The sequence below is a fragment of the Thamnophis elegans genome, chromosome 7, assembly GCF_009769535.1.
Source record: "Thamnophis elegans isolate rThaEle1 chromosome 7, rThaEle1.pri, whole genome shotgun sequence".
Classification (NCBI taxonomy): Eukaryota; Metazoa; Chordata; class Lepidosauria; order Squamata; family Colubridae; genus Thamnophis; species Thamnophis elegans.
In genome coordinates, this window is record NC_045547.1 from 41,055,964 (window position 1) to 41,082,339 (window position 26,376).

Here is a 26,376-nt window from a genome sequence, read left to right on the forward strand (position 1 = left end):
TCCATCCAAGATGATTTCCCATCATTTAAATGTCAATAGAAATTCTCATTCAACCAGTCATGATTGTCCCAAAGGTGTTTTTCAAAAGGCAACTGAACTTTCTTTGTTTTTTTTTCACTGAAGACATTTCACTTCTCATCCAGGAAACTTCTCCAGTTTTGACTCCAGTTCTGACTTCAGTTCTGCCAGAACTAATAAAATCCAGTTGCCTTTTGAAAAATACCTTTGCGACACCATTTAAATGAAAATGCTTCCAGTAAAAGTAGAAGCAGAAGGAATGTGGCTGGAAAATCATATTTTGGGGTTTAAAAATAAAAAATAAAGTATATGGGGCTTTTAATTCTTAGCAAATGGAATAGCATGAGAAACCTAGCTGGATAAATGATATATTAGTGAAGATATAAGCAGAATCCGCTATATTTTAATTGAGTGAGGTGCCCACAAGACAACATGCCTTCTCCAAAAGCAATAAATGCAGCAGCTTGTAGAAGTTGCCACCAAACTGAGACAGAATGAGAAAAATATTAAAAGCAACAGTTTATTTGTGGCTTACTTTTGAAGAAAAAGACCCCCAATCCTTTCATATGAATGAAAGCATTTGTCACATGCCACTTTTCATGCCCACAAAGTGCTTATGAAATGGACTTATTCCATAGAGAGCTGTGGTTTATGAGCAAACATAATGAATAAGAAAAAAATGCAGACTATGGAAGGACTCTTTCACTATGAATGAATAGATTCAGTAAGCAGAGTCTGACATTGTAATGGAACCCAAGCTACAAATATGGATTCATTGTGGGTACCAAAACTCAAAACCAATTACTCTGTAGAGATTCTCAGTCATCCAGGTCATGGTTGTCTCAAAGTGTTTGTCAGGAGGCAACTGAACTTTCTTGTTTTTCTTTTGAAGCAGTGACGTGCGGTGAGCTTCATGGCTGGTGAGGCAAGCACGAAAGCCCCGCTGAAGCTCCGGCACCGCATCCGCCATAGAGCGGGACCTGGACCTGCCCTATGGCGGATGGCGCTGGGGACTTTAAAGTCCTGCCACCGGGGCCCTGCCGCCACTTTAAAGTCATGCCCTCAGGCACCGATTGCTCCAGCGAGGCTTCCAGCTCCATCCCGACAGGCGGAGAGGGCGAGGGAGGACTGGAGGCAATGGGTGGGCAGGCTCAGCAGCGCTGCTGCACCGGCAGAGCCAGCCTGAGGGACAAGGGGCAGCCGAGTCTCCGTGGTGGCAGGGCCCTGGTGGCAGGGCTTTAAAGTCCCGGCGCTGTCCGCCATAGAGTGGGACCGGGTCCTCCCTTCTACAGCTCACCCAGCCTTCGTGAACCAATTGCTGACAGAAGGGAGAGAAGAGAGGAGAGAACTGCCACCCTCCGGGCCAAGCATGTCAGTCTCCAGCTGTGGGCTGTAGCTGCACCTTTAGCCGGGCTGGGCGCTGGAAGCTGACTGGCGCTCAACAGCCCGCGCGCCAGCAGAGGCAGGTAAAACACACACACACACACACAATAAAAACAAATTACAATTACTTACATTACAAATAATTTTGAATTCCTCCCCCCCTGCCCCTCCCTCTGACCCACATACCTTCCAGCTGCGTCAAAAATGCAAGATTTTGATCTAGCCAGGCAGGCTGGGATAGTTGCTGCTAGAGTCACCACGTGAATGACTCTGCTTAACTGTTTAAAAAAAGCCTCTAAACAAAGTGCCCTCTGCAGGAGGAGGCGAGAGAATCATGTGCCTCCTTTGCGTAAGGAATTTTTCGCCTTTTAACCCTTGGTTAACTCTGAGCAATGGTTAAAAGGTGAAAAATTCCTTATGCAAAGGAAGCCCATAGTTCTCTCGCCTCCCTCTACAGTTAGCACTAAGCAGACTCAGAGTCACTGTGACTTGGAGTCTGGCAGCAACTACCTTGGTCTTTTTAATTATTTAAAAAATTCTTTTCTTTTCCTCATGAGACTGGTGAGACCCCGCCTCCCCTGCCTCCCCTGACTGCATGTCCCTGTTTTGAAGACATTTCGCTTCTCAACCAAGAAGCTTCTTCAGTTCTGACAAGATTCAGAATCCTTCAATTCCCCACTATCCTGTCAGAGCTGAAGAAGTTTCTTGGATGAGAAGGGAAATGTCTTCAAAAGAAAAACAAGAAAGACCAGTTTCCTCCTGAAAAAGCACCTTTGGGACAAAACCGATTAATATAATTTTTGGGATACCAATTAGTCTTCAATTTTGCTCCCTGTTCAGAATAGCCATTAAGTCTCTTCTTTTGCTGTCTGTTCTAAAAACACTTGACAAGAATGGAAATTTATTTTAAAAATATTTTAAATAACTATTAAAATATGCTTTAGTCTATGACAAATAACTTCCACAGTTTTGTGACATTGCCACCTGATTTGAAAAAAATGATCTGACCTGGTTAATATATTGTCAGTAATTTTTTTGAAGATGCAATATCTATTTTGGCAATGGATAATGACATAATGTATTAATGAAAAAAAAACATCTTATAATAGCTTGCTTATTATCAACTTTTAAAATAGATACAGCTTTCTTGTTTCATTAATGTTCCATACATAGACTTCAGCTCATATGTTTTAACCTTATTCTTTATTTATAAACTTTACAGATATTGAAAGTGAATTTGCTTTGAAATGTTGCATTACTAATGTACACACATAAACCAACTTTCAGATTTTTTTTTTTACAATGAAGCCCACCTATTTAAAATACACTTAGAGCAGTGGTTCTCAACCTGTGGGTTGGGACCCCTTTGGGAGTTGAACAATCCTTTCTCAGGGGTTGCCTAAGACCATCAGAAAATGCTTATTTTCGATGGTCTTAGGAACCGAGACACCAATTTTATGGTTGGGGGTCACCACAACATGAGGAACTGTATTGAAGGGTCATGGCATTGGGAAGGTTGAGAGCCAACATTTTGGTTGCTAAGCAAGAGTGTTGTTAAGTGAGTTTCACCACATTTTACAAGTTGGCCACGCCCACCCAGTCACATGACTGCCAAGCCACTCCCACCAGGTCACATGGCCGGCAAGCCACTCCCACAAAGCAGGCCACACCTAGAGAAGAGGTTCTAAAAAAATTTGAAACCCACCACTGACCTTCATGCTAAATTGCCTATTTGTGCCTATTTACTTTAACAAAAATACATTTTTATTTGCTTAAAATCATTGCTGCAAGTTTCGAAAAGAAAATCTTAAACTTCACTGTTTTGTTGCCAATTTTGTAACATAATCTTTTAGGCTGCTAACCATTAACCTTTATAAATATAAGGTTTCCATTGCTACTTTGTCAACTGTGAGACCATCTCTTTAAAATCAACATGTTTGGAGAACAATCATATTGAAGAGGAAGGATTTGTGAAATAATATTTGCCTAAAAATGCAGTAAGGTTCACCATCACCACTACCATCAACAACAAACCTAGGTAGCTGTGCCTGAATTTTGCAACTCAGTGAAATGCCCTCATCTTTTCACTACTGCTGAAACATCATTGCCATATGCTCAATAGGTGTTTTTTGCTAGCACAACATCACATAGGCTGTGAGGCTTCCCCATCCTCCACTGCCCTCCAGAAGATGTTGTTTTACTCTCCAATCTAAAAGAAGGATTTCAGTGAACATAGAGCAATAAAAGGAAACGGAAATCCCACTATAATAAATTAGCCTGTCTATTATACTGTGTCTTATACTACTTTAACACAAGTTGCTAAATCAATATGAGCCAAAATAAGAGAAAATCTAGACAATGTTATTATGGCAAGAAATCTAGTAGTTTGATTTGCAATTGTTATTTTCTCTATTTTTTTTAATTACCATTTATATTGATATTCTATAAGGATAAAACAAAACTATATTGCACTATAGCTTTTCAAATAAAAATATTGATTAGCAAAAATACTTTTGAAGATGCTGAGAAACTGTTTTTATTTGTAAGCAAGGGAAAATAAAGGAGAACTGTGCAGATACTTGAAACTGGTAACATTTTGCAAATTCTATTCTCTTTCCCATGCTCTGTGAAGACCTTTTCAAGGGGAAAAACTGAAGGAAGAAATTTTATCATTCCTTCTTCTGTTATCACCTCTTCCTCAGATGCTGCTCTCTAGTGAGCAATCACCACAATAGCTAGCAGCAGCATAACTCCTTGAAAAAGAGATTTGCAGGGCCTGGAAGCTTTCACGATGGCCACTCTCTTTTTTGGCTTGGTTTTTTTCCTCCTTTCTTGTGAAGGAAGAGGGGGAGAAAGAGTGAGCATAACAGGTCTGGACTGCAAAAATATAGTCACTAGAAAGTCAGGAAATTCAAGTGTCTGCAGCTTTGCAGCCCAGGTTGGTATAAGTAGAGCTATTCTCCATAGTCGCATTAGCATCCTTTCCTCCCAACTTTAATGGCAGAAAAGTATGCTAAAATAATTTGGGAAAGAAATAGGAGAAGAAAAAGCAGAAGACCAGTAAGGTGGAGAGACTCATTTACAGTGGCAATGAGTGAACTATTGCAAATAAGACACGATTAGGGACAGTGTGATGTGGAGGGAAAAATCTATGTAGGAATAAAAAATGGCTTGATGGTGTATAGCATGGGTGTCAAACTGAATCGCGTCATGTGACATATTGTGACGTATCATGGTTTTTTTGGCCTTCTCAGAGCGGGGGGTAGGATGGCCTAGATATGATGCATCTGACCCACAGGCCACCAGTCTGAGATCTCTGGTGTATAGTTTATCAAAAGGCAGAGTTTTATTTTGTCTGTGATGAGTACCGACCTTTTAATGTGATATATAATTGGTGTCAGTCAGTCATAAATTCCTCTATTTCTCCTCCTGTCCAATATCACCTAATGGTAGAAAAACACTGTTCTTAATGTAGGATGTGGTGGGTTTTGGTAATTGAGGGCAGGAACTTGATGTTTGGGTTCTAGCTAGCTTTTAAATAGCCTGAGTACCACTATATCAGTAATGTGAAATTCTCTATGTTGGTGGCTTGTAACTCAAGTTGGACATGGCCTAATAATGTTCTCAAAAACATTGACTTTTCAAAAATAGAAGAGAGTAGGGATGCTGAATGAAATGGGATCAATGTCTTCCAGACCACTGGGCAGTGTCTCTTCATTGTCTCTATCAACTAACCGGTAAGACAGATTTTTGGATATAGGTTGACCAATGTTCTGGATGGTCATCAGTTCTTTTCCAGAAATAGCCTAGTTGACAAGTCACCAGTGTATTGGAAAAATTCTGAGCACCACTTCTATTTCCTTTCCATCTGTCCACCCCATTGTCCCATGCTTTTCTACCATGCCAGCAACATGCCGCTGGGTCTAAAAAGGGAAATCAATAGAACTTTTATCAACTTCATCACCCACATATCTCTATGGAAAACATGCTTCAGGGAAAGACAATGCTGGCAACACCTGGGCATAACTCTTGGAATATGAAAACTATCCCATCTACTCCTTCCCATTAAAAGAGTAAAAACAGTGAAAAGTGCTGCCAAGCAAAACCCCTTGTCAACAGAAGGAAACCTGTTATAAAGGTTTGATCTGGCAAGGTCAGAAGCAAATAGATTGATCTTTTATAATTGGTGGTTGCTACGTTTCTTCTTTGGTCCTTTTCTTGTTCTTTTAGAAAACTTAACCAAAAAGTGGTGCCCTTAAATTTTCACCATCAAGGCTTCTGATTCTAGTGTTATCTGAAAGAAATCTGATGTCTGTATTACACGGGTGTCAAACTCGCAGCATCATGTTGCCATCATGTGACGTTTTGCAATGTTTTTTCCCTTCACGGAATTGGGGTGGACATGGCCTGCACGTGACGCATCCAGACTTTGGGTGGCCAGTTTGACACCCCTGCTATATTGTGTTTGTTAGAGTTAGAAACAATAACATATTCCTGAGAGAACCTGGTTTTTTTTCTTGATTTAGAGGGACTAAAACACCCACTTTTTGATTATAAAGACTCTCACTCTGAATGTGCTTAAAAGTACATCTAGCTCTCTTCCCTAAATAAGCCCCATATATATAAAGTCCTATATATATAAAGAGCTCATGTATTGCCTTGTAACCCACTACACAGTCAGCTACACTTACAGGCCAATGTTTCCAGCAGCCTAAAACAATATCTATTCAATCTAAAGCAGCCAACTGTAGTTGGAGCCAACTCAACTCCAAAATCACCATCAAGATGTCATAGGTTGTATGTATCTGTCAGAAGAAAGGAAGCAATCACTTTTTCAATATTTGCATATCCAAAGACAATTTTTAGACTGTCACAGCTGAGGTTGACATTAAGGTGATGTTATGAAATTATGGGCTGCAAAAATGTTTAGTTAGGCATTTGTATATCATAGTTGGACATAAGCATAAGACCATATGGAGAAAGTGTTTCAGGCAGCCATCTTGAAAGTGGTGGGGGAGACTTTGTGGGAAGGAACATGAGTGCAGAAGGTTGAAGAAGAGAAAATCATATTTTGGATAGAGGGAAACCTTTCAAAGCTCAAACCTACTATATGTATGTATGTATGTATGTATGTATGTATGTATGTATATACGTACGTACGTACGTACGTACGTACGTACATACATACATACATACTGTCCTGGGAATAGCATGTATGTGATTCCCCTCTTCCTTTTTTCTCTTTTATCTTCAGACACTTCAGCCAAGAGAGCTCAAGGTCTGATCCTATAATGGTTTTTGGTTGGGCCCAGATAACCCCATTTATGCCCCATAAACATGCAGTCAGACAAACTGGAAATGATGTAGCTACTGTACTTCTTTAACAGCAGATTGTGTGTTTGTTTAAATTATAGTTATCCATGTTCAGTGACATCTGTCTGTTTTAATCCCAGGAGACCATTGTAGTTAAGCACCGCTGATATTTAGAGATCCTTAGAGACTGATGCTGCTAATAAAATCAAAATAGGCAATTACATCTTTGCATTTGACCACAATAGCAGCCTAAACAGAAAGTTGTCTGGGTTTTAGATAAAATTAGCAAATATATACTTTGCAGCAAATGAATTTCATGCCATGGCAACAAAGTGCACCTAATGTACTCCTACCCACCCCCATCTTTCTAATTACAACTGAAGGCTATGCAGTTACTTAAGCAGAAGTTTTCTGAAAACTGATACACCGATATAATATATATATATATATATATATATATATATATATATATATATATATATATGTATGTATGTATGTATGTATGTATGTATGTATGTATGTATGTATGTATGTATGTAAAAGTGAAATCTGAATGTCTCTATTGTTATTAATTTAGAGTATTTATATAGCAGTCGTACCTGCTCAGAACAGTTTGTAGAAATGTCATAAAATGGGGAAAAAAACTATATACTACTAAAACTCCCATTGTTATTGCCATTAACTGGGTAAAATGGTATGCCATTTTGTGTAGATTTTCTCCTAAAATGTGCTTGTTTAATAGACTGAATTATCAACTCATATATAACATTCAGAAATAATGGAGTTAAAACAGGTTTGAAAAGCATTTATTTAGCAAGTTGTCCTAATATGTGAAAAATATTTTATTCCTTCCCTATTTTTATATTCATTCGGAATGATCTAAATGTGTGTTTGAATTTTTATTTCTTTTCAGTAGTATATGTCTGCTCTTCTAACAATAATATACATCTGGTCTTCTAACATTAACATTAGTGACAGTAAATAAGAAGTTACGCTGACATGTTTTAATCTATTGGAGAAGGAAATCATTTTAAAATTTCCATGACACCGACGAATACCACTTTTATCACAAATAAACTGATATACATGATTTATTTTTAGTTACTCTAAGAAGCGTCTTTATATCAGAGTTGCAGAAACCATATCTTAACACAATGAGAATATTTTATTCTCAGCACAAAAGTGTGCTACAAGAAACAATTGTAAACAAAGAAACAATTGTGAATTTCTCACTGTTGCTTTCCATTTAAAAACTACCATGAAATTTTGATGGTTGATTTCATAGAAAAAACATATCATTTTACAATTTTTAGCATTTGCATATTATGTGTAAGAAACTCTGGCCAAATTATAAATGTCTTTTTCGTAGCATTTAAGTGAATTGGAGAAATATGCTGTATATGTGTGTATGGTTTTTTTTTATTATTATTATGTATATCTATGGTAACATAGCTGAGATGTTTAGATTCTGAGATGTAAGAACATTTACCAATATTTTCATTTTATAAACACGTGCTAATTTTTTAATTGAATTGGTAAGAAAGTTTGAAAGCAGGGCCTATGTTTTGCTGCAAATATATTAAACTCTGTGTCATCAATGTGGTGATATCTTTATATTTATTCATTGAATCATCTGAACTTCAAACTTGCTTGTACCTAAAGCTGCAGATCAAATTTTCACAGCAGCAGTTTCAGGATATAAATCAATATCTTGCTCAGCCTGATCATTTACTGCTTTTCAGAAAAGGAATAGCATAAAGTTTCAGTCTAAATTACAGATGTCTTCTATGCTTTTTTTTCCACGAGGCATCTTTCTAACAATTACTTGTCCAAAAGAACAAAGTTCCAAGACTAACAAAGCTCTCCTTGTACCTGGTGTTATATTTCCCTGGGAAAAGAAACTGAATCTAAAAATAATACTTTCTACTTTGAATTGATTCTCGACAGTTAGATGAGTAGGAACTAAAGCTGGAGAGAATAGCACATGAGGGTGGGGGGGAGAGAGAATTATGTGGTTGTAGAAAATTAGTAAGTGGGGGAGTTGCTTTCTAAATGATAACAAAAAGAAACAATAATTCCCCAATTACATTTAGTGTGTTCATTATGAGCAAGCTTTTTAAAAAGATCTTTCACTATCTGAATCTTAGTGATAATTCTAAAAACTTGTGTATGCAAATTGGGTCTATTGGTGTTCCTGCTTGTCATAGAGAGATAAATATTCTGTTGCTGCATGTTCCTCTTTCATATTCAATAAATTGTCAATTCAGAATCCCATCAACACTTGGGATTATTGGGGTTTTTCTTTTCAAAACTGAAATGGAGCCAGCATTTGAATATTGACACCAACACAAGTGCTTTTGCTATATGTCAGCAGAATCTTTAATTGGATTTGGCTACAGTGTTTAAGAAAAGCAGTCTAGCAGCTAAATTTAGTTGGGTTTTTTTCCACAATCAGTAAAGCACCAATAATATTAGAAGTATATATTGGGAAATGTGAAGAAAATTAGACAATAAAGTTGTCACTATAGATTTAAGGTCTATCATAGATTTTTCTTTTTATATTATATCAATGCTGTGGATTGGAAACATTATGCCCTTATTACTGTACAGATAGTCCTTGACATACAACCACAATGGAGCCCAAAATTTCATTTGCTAAACGAGGCAATTATTAAGGGAATTTGCTCCATTTTGCAACCTTTCTTCACAGAGTTGTTAAGTGACTCTGCTTCCCTATTGTCTTTGCTTCTCAAAAGGACACAATAGGTGAGACACTGCAACTGTCATAAATATGAGTCAGTTATCTAGCATCCAAATTTTGATCAGATGATTATGGGGATGTTGCAACAGTTGTAAGTATGAAAAATGGTCCTATGTCCCTTTTTTCAGTGCTGTTGTAACTTCAAACAATCACTAAATGAACTGTTGATTGTTGAGGACTACCTATATTATACATTTCCTTGATTAGCTTTTATATCAACTGGTGAATGACATTTGAGAATAATGTAATTCCTACCCATTTGCATTCTTTACTCTGCACTGGTAATGCAATAGCTCACTCTTTCTTTGCTGTTTGTAAGAGCTTATTTGATGGCTTTTGGTGTAACAATAAAATTCTGAATTGTATTGCTTGGTAGCTTGTTGGAAAAGCAACTACTGTATGAAAGTGACTAAGTGTGGGATGATTGAATTCCTTTTTATTTATTTGATTATTACTCGTCCCCATAGTTAATCATAAAGTTCACTAAGGAATTAGTGTATCATATAGAGTTTTAAAAGAATTGTAATATTTTAATAACTTGGTAGGCCAGTTACTACTTCTCCTTCTCTCATTCTATTCTCCTACTATTTCTTCTCCTTCTGCTGTACAAAAAAGATTGTTCATGAGAGAATAGAGAACAGAATCATCATGAAAGCAAAGAAAGTATGATAAATATCCAAGATTTACTTTCTAAACAATAATGTTGTGATAGTTAGAAAGTGCAATCACCTTGAAATATTACAGGTATATTGCAGGAACAGGAAAGAATTTTAGATGTTGCTGGACTTCACCCTAATCCAGTATCTCCAGACAATATTGGTTCTGGAGTACTCCAGATTCTTCATCAATAATACATTGAACCAGCCTGAGGTTCCATCTCAACAAATATCAAATACAACTTCTCCAAAGCTAGCAAAGAGATTAGACCCCCCCCCAAAAAAATAGTGTATACATTTAGTGCTTTTGCAAGAATATGTAGAAGATACAGAAGAGAAGAGCAAAGTTTGTCACAAGCCTAAATGAACTGATATATATATATATATATATATATATATATATATATATATATATATATATATATGTATGTATGTATGTATGTATGTATGTATGTATGTATGTATGTATGTATATATGAATGATTTCATATTAAATTGTGGGTATTTATTCTGGGATTGGTTGGGACAGGACATAAAATTGATTTTAATAAGACTAAAACTATCACCAAGGCTGAACATTTCTGTTGTATAGCAAAAGGTAGTCCTCGCTGTTACGAATGACAGCTCGGTAGCAGCCAGGCGCGTCTTAGCCAATCAGACGCGCCTGTCAGTTGCTGAGCTGTCAGGCGCGAGTCTGCTGGAATATAAAAGGCAGACTCTTTCCAACCGCCATCCAATCTACCCCAGAGCAGCTGAACATACCGGTCTACTCGGAACTGCTTTGCTGCCTCTTCTCTGCAGACTACCCAGTCTACTTCTTGGTACATTTATCTTTACCGCGCGTCCAGCCCGGTCTACTAGCGTTACTTTGTTACAAGTTACTGTTACACTATATTCAAGTTACTGCTACATTAAATTGGTTACAGTGTTACCGAATAAGAGCCTCTGTCTTCATTCTCACATTGTAATAATTTCAACAACCGAATAATCAGAGAAGCCATTGAAATAGAAAAACGCCCACACAGCATGAACAGGCGGGATGATACCTCCCGCCTGCCAGCCATTTGGAAGCCTGCCCTTATTGATAAACGAGTCCCGAACATGATGAATGACACCAGGCCCACACTCACAAGAGAACACAGAATATCACCACCAAACATCCACAAAGAAAACAGACAAAAACACAAACTGATGAGGAGGCACGACCGAGGACCAGAAGCCAGACTGCAAATGCACAATTAGCCTCTTTAAACCCCTCCTATCCTTACATGAAACACAAACCCCCCAAAAATCAGAACACACCTCCACTCAATCAGGACACACCTCCACCCAATCAGGACACAGCCAAGCTCCCACCCAATCATTCAAACCCCCACTGGCAGTTAAAAGGAAGAAACAGCCGAGATCTCACATTGCTCCTGGAAGCACCAAGCCTGAAGTAGCCTGAAGATGACGAATGAGACTTTGTCAAAACGTCACCAAGACATCTCCAATTTTACACGAGAGAAAACCCGAATAACTAGAGACCTACATACTAACACCCGCAAAAACCTCAGAAAACATACATACATACATACATACATACATACATACATACATACATATACATATATATATATATATATATATATATATATATATATATATATATATATATATATATATATATATATATATATGATTTTTTACAACCCCTGGTAAGCCCCAATTATGGGAGGAAGCTAACTGCTTCCATCATCTGTCTATCGGCTCGTCACAAGAGTCCATCACGACAGAAACCCAATATTTTTACTGTTGCCTTTGTTATCAGCACAAATAAAACACACACACACACACACACACACACACACACACACACACACACACACATATATATATATATATATATATATATATATATATATATATATATTATATAATATTACAAGAATACCCAATGTCTCTGTTACAGAGGAAATTATTTCTTGCAGGTGTATGATAAAACAATGGTTGTTATTTGGAGCTGCCTTATTTCTGTAAGAATAATGAGACAGTATTTTATAAAAAGGGTTTAAAGAAAAAAGGAAAAGTTTCACATACTTCCTATAGAAAATTAAATGATAAACAAATAACTTCAGTTCCATACATGAAAAGTTCCTTAGGAAATAAAAAATGGAATATTTACACAATGGAGATTGTTATCCACTGCAGCTTCTACGTGAACAATATAGAGTAGGACAAATATGAAATAGAATGTAAAAGGACAGGATTAGCTAGATTTTTCAACAATTGTTAGCATAATCAATCAATGCTGATATATGTATTTTCTGGAATGGTGTGGTGTGATGCTTGTATTGCATGGTATTGGAATAAAATTGAGAATAATAGTAGCTAATATCTATGTTTTTAATGTATATTTACCATCTGGCCTCTGAAGGAAAGAAAAGTTTGAAATACCTAGATATGATCCAGAAGAATTCACTTTTTATGTTATTTTTTTTTGAGTAAACAAAACTCTATGCTGTTTTGCAAAGCAGAATTTGACTCAGTGTATGGAAGATACTATATGGATCCCACGTAGGGGATGTGAATCTTACATATTCAGTGCTAACATGTAAGGTCAATTACAATGTACAAATCAGAAGAGAATCTGCAACTGAACTCTTAACATTAGGATGCATACCAATTCTCAGTACAATAAACCTGTGATAGTTTTGAGCCACTACAATAACAAAAAACTCATGAAAAAATCCTTACTGTTGTCGGGAAATCACAAAATACATTTTAAGTGGTCTGTGGAGGAAAACATGGGAAATCACAGATTTATTTATTTAATTTTTCTCTAGGTAAAATGGTCAGAGTAGATTTTGTACAGCATTAAAGTATCATTTGACTCAATTACATTTGGAAACTGGAACATATAACATAGTTTCTCACTAAAGCAAGGAATTTCTTTGAAGCAATCATAGAACCAAATAGCTGCAAAGTGCTTTGAAGCCTTTTGTTCAATTCACCTTCCTCCCCAGTTGCTTTTAGAGTTATTCAAGACAATATATAACCTGCAGTTTTAATTATAAAACAAAGGGGATTGAGAGAATTCAAAGCTCTAACTAGTTTTCTGATATGGCTGACTGCACAAATCAATCAATTTATAACGCTTTTGGGTGCAAAATTGTGTTAGATCTGATTCACTTTGTTTAAAGTGGCCAGTCAAAAGTATTAAACTTGGCTTTCTCTTGTGCTAATCATAGATCCCACTTTTATGTTGATTTTGCCAACATAAATGCTATTCAGTTCATCTGTTAGCCTTCTGATTCTACGTTCAAGGCTTGTCAATTGGGCACATAATATTAGGTTAACTATATTTTAAAACTCAGCATGACTTGGAGCTAACTTATATCTCTTTAGAACTATTGCATGGGTATCCAGCTAAAGCTTCCTAATACAACCCCAAACATTATTTTAAGAACACAGGATAACAAGTCAATGAATACCACCTTCTCTGGCATGATTTGCTAATGATAATCAGTCCTTTTAAGCACAACCAAGCTTCCCAAGTAGTTAGGCAGCAAGATTACATCAGTGGTCCATACATAATAATGATCATTCTTCTTAGTCAATCTACAGTAGTCAATGGTCATTCTTCTTAATCCTGCTCAGAAATGGCCAAGTTTTGGCCAGTGAAACTTCCCAAAAGGGCAAACCAGTCACCCAACTTTCCATCCTTCTTCACATCACCACAAATGCACTGATTAAAGACAGCAGAATTACATCTCTCCACAAGGTCAGTCCATGTTCATTCTTTGGGGTCATTCCAAAGAAATGAATAAGTTTATAACCACTTTTTGAGAATTTTTGTTTTTGATTTTGAGTAGGCTACTTGAAACTGGTTCTGCACAAGCTATGTTCTTTCTGGAGACTTTGGGGATGCAGCACTTTTTTATTGAAGAATTGAAGTGCCTTAAATACCACCTAGCATGAAGCTACTACCATTTCTATATCTCAGCTTATGGAATAGAAGTGGTTGGCTATTGTGTGACACAGAAAATTGAACTCTATGGGTCACTGATCTCTTCTAGCAGATTTTTTATGTTTTTAATTCATAAATATATAAAACTGTACTAATCTTTTGGGTGAATTACCAAGAATCAATATATTATGGCAAAATGCTAATAGAGAGGCATTGATCTAGATAAAAAAGGTGTTTTAAATGGCTATATTGTTTCTAATTTTATTATTATGTTAATAATTAATTATTTTTGTTTGTCAACAAAGACAAATAGAATAATATAGTGGTATTCAACAACACACTTAATTTAAGAGTAGAAACATAGGGAAGCATACGGATATACTGCTTGCCTGATAAATCATTTTAAAGATTGCAGTAGCTATTCCTGCCTTTGTTAACACAATCCCTGTAATGCCTGTTAATGATTGTTAATGCAAACAATAAGACTGCAAATCACACAGTGAAAAATAATAATAATAAACCACATAATAATAATAATAATAATAATAATAATAATAATAATAATTAGTGGTAATTCCAGTGGTAATTGGCACACTGGGTGCTATTCCAAAAGCACTGGAATTACATTTAAAACAGTTAAAAATTGACAAAATCACCATCAGTCAAATGCAAAAAGCCGCACTGCTTGGATCTGCACGCATATTACGAAAATACGTTACGACGTCCTAGGCCCCTGGGTGGGGCCCGACTAGTAACCAATGCCAAATCCGGCGAAACAACTGGCCGCTGTGATACAATTGTATAATAATAATAATAAATTAAACTAATTAAATGCAACAAAAATGAAGCCTACAAATACTTTGGCATTCTGCAGTTGGATAATATCAAGCATGGAGAAGTAAAAACTATTGTCAGGCGAGAGTACACCAACAGAGTTAGGAAAATTTTGAAATCTAAATTGAATGGTGGAAATACAATCAAGGCCATAAATACCTGGGCAATACCAGTTATAAGATACACAGCTGGTATAGTTAACTGGACACAAGCTGATTTGAACATTTTGGACCGAAAAACCAGGAAACTAATGACAATGCACTATAGTCTACATCCACGTGGTGATACTGATAGACTATATCTGCCCTGAAAATCAGGTGGCAGAGGATTATTACAAGTGAAGCAAACAGTTGAAGAAGAAAAACATGCACTGGCTGATTATTTAAAAGAAAGTCAAGGACATCTATTAATCGAAGTAAAGAACAAAAATCTACTGAAGGCCCAACAGACGAAACAAGAATACAGAAAAGATGTGATAAAATCAAGAATGGGGAGTTGGCAGAACAAAGCACTGCATGGCCAATTTCTGGAAAAAATAAAAGATAAAGTGGACAGCGAACAAACTTGGTTATGGTTAACAACAGGTACATTAAAGAAAGAAACAGAGTCACTAATCCTGGCTGCGCAAGAACAAGCTATCCGCACAAATGCCATTAAGGCCAAAATCGAAAAATCCTCTGATGATGCCAAATGCAGACTTTGCAAAGAAGCTGATGAAACTGTTGATCACATACTCAGCTGCTGTAAAAAAATCACGCAGACTGATTATAAATTGCGGCACAGTTCAGTAGCACAAATGATCCATTGGAATTTGTGCAAAAATTATAATATTAAAACAGCAACAAACTGGTGGGAACATCAGCCTGAAAAAGTCACCGAAAATCAGATAGTCAAGATCTTGTGGGATTTCGGTATACAAATGGACAAAATACTGGTGCATAATACACCAGACATCACACTGGTTGATAAAAATAAGATCACAATCATAGACATCGCAATACCAGGTGATAGCAGGGTCGCCGAGAAGGAACATGAAAAAATCGCAATATACCAGGACTTAAAAATCGAAATTCAACGACTATGGCACAAACCAGCAGTGGTAATTCCAGTGGTACCGTATATACTCGAGTATAGGCCGGCCCAAATATAAGCCGAGGCACCTAATTTTACCACAAAAAACTGGAAAAGTTATTGACTCGAGTATAAGCCTAGGGTGGGAAATGCAGCAGCTACCGGTAAATTTCAAAAATAAAAATAGATTTTTTTACCGGTGTATTCAATGAAATACTTCACTCACCTCATGATGCTGATGTCCCGCTGTGATGATGATGTCCCGTGCAGCCGCGGGAGCGATGTCCCGCCTCCTAAGAGCCAAGGTGGCGCAGTGGTTAAATGCAGCACTGCAGGCTACTGCTAGATCAGCAGTTCAGCGGTTCAAATCTCACCGGCTCAGGGTTGACTCAGCCTTCCATCCTTCCGAGGTGGGTAAAATGAGGACCCAGATTGTTGGGGGCAATATGCTGACTCTCTGTAAACCGCTTAGAGAGGGCTGAAAGCCCTATGAAGCGGTATATAAGTCTACTGCTATTGTATTCCTATGACACACGGCACAGTGATTCCTATCATTGGATCACTGTACCAGAGGAGGTGGGACATCGCTATGTGGCTGCTTGCCATAACAAGGAGGAGGTGGGACATCGTTGCAGAGTGGCAGGAGGGGGAGGAAGGGGAATCGTAAGACAGCCCTGCATTACATTAGAACGTGAAGAGGGGGGATGGTGCGGTGCACGCTGAGCGGCAAACTGACAGAGGGAGGGGACACTCACAGGGGCGCCGGGCCATTCACGAGCGTCACCCAGCGGCATGGCCCCACCCCTTTTTCTCCTCCATTTCGGGCAAATTTTTCACTGACTCGAGTATAAGCCGAGGCGGCTTTTTTCAGCCCAAAAAGTGGGCTGAAAAACTCGGCTTATACTTGAGTATATACGGTAATTGGCACACTGGGTGCTATTCCAAAAGCAGTGGAATTACATTTAAAACAGTTAAAAATTGACAAAATCACCATCAGTCAAATGCAAAAAGCCGCACTGCTTGGATCTGTACGTATATTACAAAAATACGTTATGATGTCCTGGGCCCCTGGGTGGGGCCCGACTAGTAACCAATACCAAATCTGGTGAAACAACTGGCCGCTGTGATACAATTGTATAATAATAATAATAATATCATCTTGTGGGACTTCAAAATTCAGACTGACAGGCACTTGGCCCACAACACACCTAACATAACAATAGTTGAAAAGAAAAAAGTATGGTTCATTGACATTGCAGTACCTGAGATGCACAAATTGAAGATAAACAGCAAGAAAAAAATCACAAAGTACCGGGACTTGCAAATTGAAGTTGAGCGACTGGAAAAAGAAATCGTGTCTTGTTCCAATTGTAATTGGAGCCTTTGGAGAAATACCTAAAGGGCTACCTCGCTATTTGGAAATTTTAAATTTATCAGACTTGAACATTCTAATTCTACAAAAAACAACCCTACTTGGAACAGCTTATATCCTCCGACGTTACTTTAACAGTTCCTAGGTCCTTGGTTAGGACTCGAGCTGTTGAGCTACCAACCAGCCCCAAAGGCTGTGAATCTCACCAAAGATTAACCACATAATAATAATAATTCTTTATTGTCAGTGCACAACATATGTACAATGAGATTGGTTGAGCTCCCTCAGTGCATCTCCCCAACACAATACAACTCACAGTGAAGACAAAAAAAAAATCCCTACCCCAATAAATCATATTAAGAAACCATTACACCAGTGTGATCAGGTTACACATTGCGCCGCCCCTGCAAGTCTATCGCACTACTTAGTTATGATGTTATTTCGCATTCAGGAGTCTGACGGCCCACAGACAAAAACTGTTCTTCAGTCTGTTGGGCGGCTGGCTATGCTTCTATATCTCCTTCCTGATTGTAGGAGGGTAAAGAAGGGCCATCCAGAGTGTGAGTTGTCCCTGAGGATTTTCCTCACTCTTCTAAGGCAGTGAGCCATAGCGATCTCATCTAGTGGTATCAGGGGGGAACCCAAAATGTTTTGTGCTGTGCTCACCACCCTCTGTAATGTTTTTCTATCCGCAGTTGTCAAACTGGCATGCCATATCATGATGCAATATGTGAGGACACTTTCTATTGTGGACTGGTAAAAGGAGGTCATCAGTTGTTTTCCACCCTGTTTTTATACAAGACCCTAAGGAAATGGAGTCTCTGTTGGGCCTTCCTGGCCACCTGGATCGTGTTGTTTTTCCAAGTGAGGTCTTCCAGGTGAGATGGGCTCCCAGGAATTTAAAGGAGACTCTGTCTACACAACCCCCACTCGATGTAAAGTGGGGCAGGTTCCTCTCTCTTCCTCCCAAAGTCCAACACCATCTCCTTGTTCTTGTTGATGTTTAGGTGCAGGTTGTTTTTTAAGCACCACATGGATAGTTTTTGAACCTCCTCCTATATGCTGTTTCGTCTCCACCAAGTCTCCTGACAATTGTTTGAGTCTGTCGTGGAGAGCTTATTATACAGATACCACATAGCATGCCCTAACACCAATGCTCAGAAATATCCAAGAACAGTAAAACAAACAAACATGACTCTGCTAATATAGCTAAACATTCGTTTTAGGAAAAAGTTGGACATCGACAATATTCAAGGTATCACTGTTTTCATGATGATTTCTTGGGGCTTGTTTTCTACTATGAGATTATATTCAAAGTGCTATGCAGTCACATAAAATGAGCCTGATGAGAGGTTAAATTTTTCATGTTTATGTAAGAGTGACGCTGTTAAAATAACTTGTGCAGACATCCACGGAAAATGCGTTGCATTGCCAATATTTAAAAAAATCAGGGGAACTTCAATTGGATGCATAGCTTTATTTAATGTTCTAACCACCCAGTTGATTTATAGCCTCCTATTACAGCAGGTTCTCTTCCTTTCCTTTTAAATTCATGAGTTAACTGCACTGAATCTCCGCCTAACACATTGAAATGTCAGCATATTGTTTGGATAAAAACAAATGAGTTTCTAAGGTATCTACAACAAACTGGGCCATGCAGAACAACTCCAGTTACGTTGCCAAGTTAATTTATACCCCCCAACCCCGGTAGGGTTTTTTGTTCAGAAGATGGTAATAACTACATGTTAAAAGGATAATGGGATATGTTAACAAAACTCAAGTGTTTACAAAGGCATTATGACTACCATGTATTTATTTTCTGAATTCATACCTACTAATATTTTCTCCCATAAATATTTCTTCTCCACTCAAATTTGTTTTCTTTTTCAGAGTTAAATGAGAAGCAGCAACTTCAAAGCCTAGTTTGTACTTCCTTTCCTATGCTGCTTAAAAAAAACTAGCAAAAACCTAAACATCATCTTTACTTTAAAGAAAAGTTTCTGAACTCACAAAAGCCTCTGTAGATATTGTACTTTCTTTTCAGTCTACAAAGGAAGCAGCTCCTAAGCTCTGGAGCAGGGATCCCCAACCTGTGGGGCATGGCCAACTACCAGGCCGTGGTCTATTTGCAATTGGGCCATGTGAGGGGCAGGCGCTCACAGCCCCACTCATGCACCTGCTCCTCACACAAAACCATCCGCACACAAAACAATCCCGTTTCCCCCATGACAGGCTGCCATCCCAGAAAGATTGGGGCATGCTACTCTAGAGGATGGGGGAGTGGTAAGTTATGTGTTTTACAAAAAATGGGCAATTTCTAATTGGCTGTACCCATCTTGTTAGCCCAAATTTCCAAATTCTTCAAAAGTCCCTATCATTCAAAGAGGTGCCTCTAATCCTTTTCAAATCTTTATATTGTCAGTAGTAATTTAGCCACCTTTTTGGTATAATTAGTGTATTCTGCTAATCGGTTGCAGTGACTTCAGAACATAGGCAAGAGATTGTACTGAGATTTTTCTGAGTGTACTCTGAATCCTCCATACAGTTATAAAGTCCAGAGCACTGGCAAGTTGCTCAATGCTGGCATTTGGAGAAGGGTTAAGCACTGACACTTGTTGAAGGAACCTGGAGTTCTAGCAAAGGGGTTAACAAACAGGTCCAAGGTAGTAGCCTTCAACATCAACCCTAACTATATTAAGGTAAAGCTGTAAAACAACTGAATGTAAAAGACAGATCTGTAGTGAAAATGCAATAGGTAGAAGTAAAGTCTGATGAGCTATGCAATGCATAAAATTATTTAGAGAAAACAAGGCTGGGAACTTTAACGTGGATATAAAGCAGAGGTGGGTTCCTGCTGCTTCGCACCTCTTCGAGTGTACCAGTTCCAGAAATTTGCTGTACTTTTGCGTACCCGTTCCACGGAGGCGTGGCCACACCCCCATACCGGTACGCTTCCCTGCCCTGCAGCTCATTTGCAAGGCGCTTCTCAAAGAGAAGGAAGCGAGGGCGGAGCTTCTTCAGAGGACCCGAGGCAAAAGCAGAGTTGAAGTCCTCTCTGAAGCAGCTGGAAAAGGTATGTGTGGGTCGTAGGGAGGGGAAGGAATTCAAACTTCATCCTCCTTGTGCTGTGCGGGGCTTTGGGCAAAGGCTGGAGGGAAGGACCCTGGCTTGCTTGTGCTCTCCCTCCCCAAGTGTAGTTTGAATGCGGGCAGAGCCACGTTGCCTTTTCAAACCTGTAATCAGTGAAGCTGGGCTGGATTTTTACATAGTGGATACGAGCCTTCTGGGACTGGGGAAAAATGTGTGTGTGCTGCAGCATGGCTCTTTGCCTGGCTTCCTGCCTCCTCCTGTGGTCTCCTTAGTGTTAGCTCGTGCTCTCTCTCCCCAAATGTAGTGACTTCCTCCCCAGGCCCCCATCCATTTCTTTCTCTCTCTCACACACACAGCTGGATAAAACTATATAAAAATCCAGCACAGCTTCACTGATTACAAGTTTGAAAAGGCAACGTGGCTCCACCCGCAATCAAACTTCACTTGGGGAGGGAGAGCACAAGCGAACATGAGGAGACCACAGGAGGAGGCAGGAAGCCAGGCAAAGAGCTATGCTGTAGCACACACACTTTCCCCCAGCTTCTTTCTTTTGGAAGGCTGGGATCAGCTCCCCTCCAGCTTCTCTGCCTCTCTTCTCACCCTAGTCTGCCAGCAGGAGGTGAATGGATGGGCTTTATTGTGTTCCAGGTATTTCCCACCCAGACAGCAGGCTGCATTTGCAATGGGGGAGGTGTTTGGGGAAGGCAGCAGGGGAATGGGGAGAATGGCAGAGGAGCTGCTTTCAAGCCATTGGAAAAGTTATCCAATCCAACTTGTCTTTGTGTGTGTGTGTGTGTTTGAGAGAGAGTGAGTGAGAGAAGGAAGGGGATAGGAGAGATAGTCCAATCCAACTTCTGTGTGTGTGTGTGTGTGTGTGTGTGTGTGTGTGTGTGTGTGTGTGTTTGAGAGAGGGGGGAGGGAGGGAAAGAGGGAGGAAGGAGGGAAAGGGAGAAGAAAAAGGAAAAAAAGGAAACTTATTTCGCAAAGGAGAAAAATAAATGCTGTCACTTTAAATTGGAACTGAGCATGCTTGGCTGTGGACTTCTGGGAGTTGAAGTTCACAAGTCTTAATAATTTTAAATTGAAAAGGTGCAGGAAAGAACAAATTGATTATATGGTAAATGTTATATGGTTTTATGTTTTTGAAGTTTTGGGGTTTTGCAATATGAGCATTGTGTTTCTAAAAGGCTTGTGAATGGAGCCAAACTTTCTCTAGGGTCATTATCTCATTTTCTCTATCTGGCAGGCATGTGGAATGAACCTCAGGCAGGTTTCTTTCTTAGCAGAAAGAAAGAAAAACAGCACAGCAATTTAGGGCTAGAAGGCTACTAGGAGGTCATCTAGTCCAACCCCCTGCTGCAGCAGGAAACCTTACATTGTATGGATTGTTTTGGTGCCTCTAACAGGGAGGAAAATTGCCAGAAAGGAGAAATAGTTTACTAGGACAAGGCTGCCATGCAGAGGAAGGCAGAGATAGTCCTTGACTTATGACTACAATTGAGCCCACAATTTTGGTTCCTAAGTAAAAGCGTTGTTAAGTGAGCTTCACCACATTTTACCCAATCCATGACATCTCCTGGTGAGTGACATCAAGTTGGCCACTCCCACCCAGTCACATGACTGCCAAACCACTCCCACAAAACAGGCCACACCCACAGAATAGGTTCTAAAAAAATTTGAAACCCACCACTGATATAAAACATTTGTAACATTTTGTGAATAGAATAATCCTCTTCCAGAAATTGCACCTCCTTATAAAATCTACCACCATCACCATATATGTATGGCAGTAAGCTTTCCTTTAATGCTTTTTTAGTAAAATGGAAAGGGTGTAGACTCATTTACCAGCCTTACTTACACCCATGCCCAATACAAGATTTTCTGCTGAAGCATTTTACCTGACAGTTTTAGCACACTTTGTGTTCTGACCTAAACTTCACCAAATCATGAAACAGACCCCTTGTCCCAAAAAAACCCCTTTTTATTTGGCTAATGTGAATTCCTAGCATTCACGTGCAGCAAAGTCCTGGCAAACAGTCTTTCAAGGGTGAATTGCAAATACAGACCTTATCAGTCCTTGGATAGTTGCCAGGCCGATAGCTTTCAGATGCAACATTGTACAATGAAATACTTGGCAAGGAGTCTCTCAGATAAGCAAATCTTCACACTAATGAACTAATTGTCTCCAGCAAACACCACTCCCCTTTTGCTCCTATTTATCTCCTATGGGAGGGGACAGTCAGTGTCTCCTTGTGCCTTTATTCCTGAGTTGAGCTCTGTTCCTTAATTGTTCCCTTCTCCTGTCGGATGGCCCTGTCGGTTGGCTCCTTGTTGGATGGCCCTGGCCCCATTTCTGCATCCGATGCAGAGCACTCATCAGAGCCTTCTCCAGACTCCAGGACTGGCCCATGTTCCTCCCCAACCTCCTCACTGTCCAAGTCTGTGACCAGCTCCACTGGCCACTGGTGGGCCACAACACTTTGGCTCCAACTAGGTAAATATATAGCAGGATCACAATCACAGCACAAATCAAGGCCAAGTCTACTTTTGGATATTTTGCAATCTACGGTCAATCAATAATACATAATCAGACATTGGGAGGAAAAAGTCAATGAAGAAACTATGGTTTATCTGCATTCTGTAACCTAGTTCATTCAGGGGTGAAAATATCAGCTTTGCTAAGGTGTTTCTTTTGTGTCTGGATTGTTTTGGGGTTTTTTTGCACCTGTATGGAAGGGATTTTTAACATTGTTTTTCTTGCCATGCTAGCTGGAATATCTCTGCTCCTTTATAATTACAGGATTATAGAGATATTCATACAATCTGCCACACCTTGAGGTTTACCAAGAGCTATGGTAAACCTTATATGAGACCATAGGAATACTGCTGACGGTGCAATGCCAGTGACAAGAGTACCTCAGAATTAGCATACTTTTTCTTGCTTCTCCAAGTCATATAAAGGTATCGTTTATGTAAGTACATTGTTCACTAAAGATTATAAATATGGTATTCATCAGAGAACTTTGAACTGATCTATATTTCTGCAAAACTGTAACAACAAGGACATCTGTACCTTCTTTGACATTAGGACTCAGAGCAAGGAGAAAGTCATATCTGAGAATGTAACACTCCCAACAGATTTCTAAGACGTTAGTTTGGAACTGCAAAGTCAAGCGAGAGATTAATGAATATACATAAATCAAAAGTTTCAGGCCATCTCATATCAAAACAAATACAATGAATTTTTGAACATATCTTCATTGCTAACTGATAAGGTATTTGTAATTTGTCTCATATGTAACCTAGATCTGCATAACCACCTAGTCTTTCCTTCTCTTCTTCTCTGCCTAGCTCAGGGCTGGGGTGGATGCGTCATATGTTGGCCATGCCCACACCCAGTTTAGTGAAGGGAGGAAAAGTTGCAATATGTCATGTGATGCCGCTGTGACTTTGTGCGTTTGACACACCTGGCTTAGCTCATTCCAACTTAAAAGCATAATTAGATTAGCCACTTCATGAATTTGGTGAAGTAAGCTGCAGTCTTTAAATAAAACTTGTTAGTCTGAAAAGGTGCTACCGTGCTCCTTTTGAATTTGGGCTACCTTAGACCTACTACAATGTTCTATTACAATATAATAAAACTTTCAGATCTACTCTCACAGAAATCTGTGGTAGATTTATTTCCATTCCTGTCACAGCAATTATCCTTAGTCATTATGCTTACCTGCCTACAGGTATTTAAAAAAACAAACTAGCAAGCAAACAACCAACACTACATTTCCATGTCTACTCTCTTGCACCTATGGCCCTATGGTCAAACATCAGAACTAAGGTGGATTACAGAAAAGAAAATGCAGAGAAGCAAGTTCCTTCCTTTATGTACAACCAACTTAGACCACACTATCTCATGCTCTTCTTCCGGATATTTATGGTAGCTACCATAAATATCCAGTTATTATACAATACACATTGTCAGGCTACTCTTTCATTGACTGATTTGTTCTTATAATTTAAATAATTAATCCAAATGCTTCTGTTTTAGGATCTGAATACTTTGTAAACATTGTGCAATTTAACATTGTTGTTTAATAAAGATTAAAGAGATCCAAATAAATTATGCACTATAGCAATGCTATAATTTCCAGAGCTATAAATATATCTTCAGCAAAGCACAGGGACTTTAATTAGCTATGTTTATATAAACACTGTGTTTGGGACTACACTTAAAAGAGAGTTTAATTTGGCTTTCATCTTTCATCTTTATTATTTGAGTTTTTCTAACTAATTAGGTGTTTTAGCCCTATAACATTTTTAACTTGCAACAGTTTGGGTTTTTTATGGAGTGAGAAGGGGGAGTAAAATTTCACGAAGTTAAAACTTTTTAAAGCTCCAGTATTATTCTAATTTTATGGTTAGTTCATAGTAAATCAATAACAATAAAACAAAAAGAACATCCATAATGTACCTTTAATGAAATTTCATGACTATAATTCAAAATGAGAAGCATTCACTAGTACTATTAGGCTAATAAAGTACTTAGGATTGACAAAGACTTTGGGGTTTCTTTTTCCTTTTACACCATTTGGGCATTAATTTCTTTCTTAAAAGATACAGAATAAAAAATGATTTAATCAGAGCTAATTGCAGTCCTTATCTTGATAGCACATTATTTTTTCCTTGGAGTTAATATGTGATCAGTATTTTAACACCATTTGTCTGTTATTTACTTCATTCAATTCTGAATTCTATTCTCTTGAGTAGCATTTCCAATTATATATTTTTAATCTCTTCCAAAGACTCAAGACAGCCTTCAGCAGTGACCAAAAAATAGCCAACATCTTAAGAAACCCCAAAGACAAGATCCAGCTAGAAAACCAAGGAGTCTATGAAAGACAATGAAAAATCTGCCCAGCCACATACATTGGACAAACTAATAGGAGGATAAATGCATGCATCGCAGAACACAAGAACGCAGTCAGAAAAGAAGAAAAAACTTCCTCCCTCTTCCAGCACCTTAAAGGAACAGGACATGAAATGGATTTTGAAAGAACCAAATTAATCTCCAAAACTGAACACTTCAACAAGAGAATAATTATGGAAGCCATCAAAATAGAGAAACACCCACACAACATGAATAAACATGACGATACCTCCCGCCTACCAGACATCTGGAAACTAGCCCTAGTCAACAAACGAATCCCAGCCACACAGGACCCAGAACAACCACCAAACATCCTCATCAGACTCAAACCCATACCCATCCCTTAGACCAAATGCAACCACCATCCAGAAGCCAAACCACGGTGGCATCACCAACTGCTGCACCCCCCTCCGACCCCCCACACAAAGCAAACTGACACCTGCCATGAACACATGGCCAGACCGCAAACTCGGAGCCAAACCAAAACCTGGGATGTTACACCACAGCCATTTGCTCAGGACATTACATCACAGAACTCAAGAGGTTACAACGCAAAGGCTCAGGATGTTACAATGCAGCCAACCTCCCAGGAGGTTGCAGCACAGGACTCAGGATATCACTACAATAGAGCTCAGGATGTCATCACACAACCCATTACCCAGGTCGTTACAATACAAAAGAATAGGCACACAGCCAGTACCTCAGCCACACAGGATGTTATGAAACAGCTGACTAATTTGCATACATCAACTCCGTTAACTAATCAAGACAGCCAACCAACTCACTTACAGCAACAAAGCCAGCACTCCACACCTCTCCACCAATATTTATAGAAAGACTGCAGCTCCGATCACACTTTGCTCGCACAAGCGCAAAGCCGAAGGCACCAGCCCAAAGATGGAAAGTGCGATCTCATCAAAATGTCACCAAGATACTCTCAATCTTACATGGGAAAAGACCCGAATATGCCAAGACCTGCACATACATTTATACATACACATGCACATA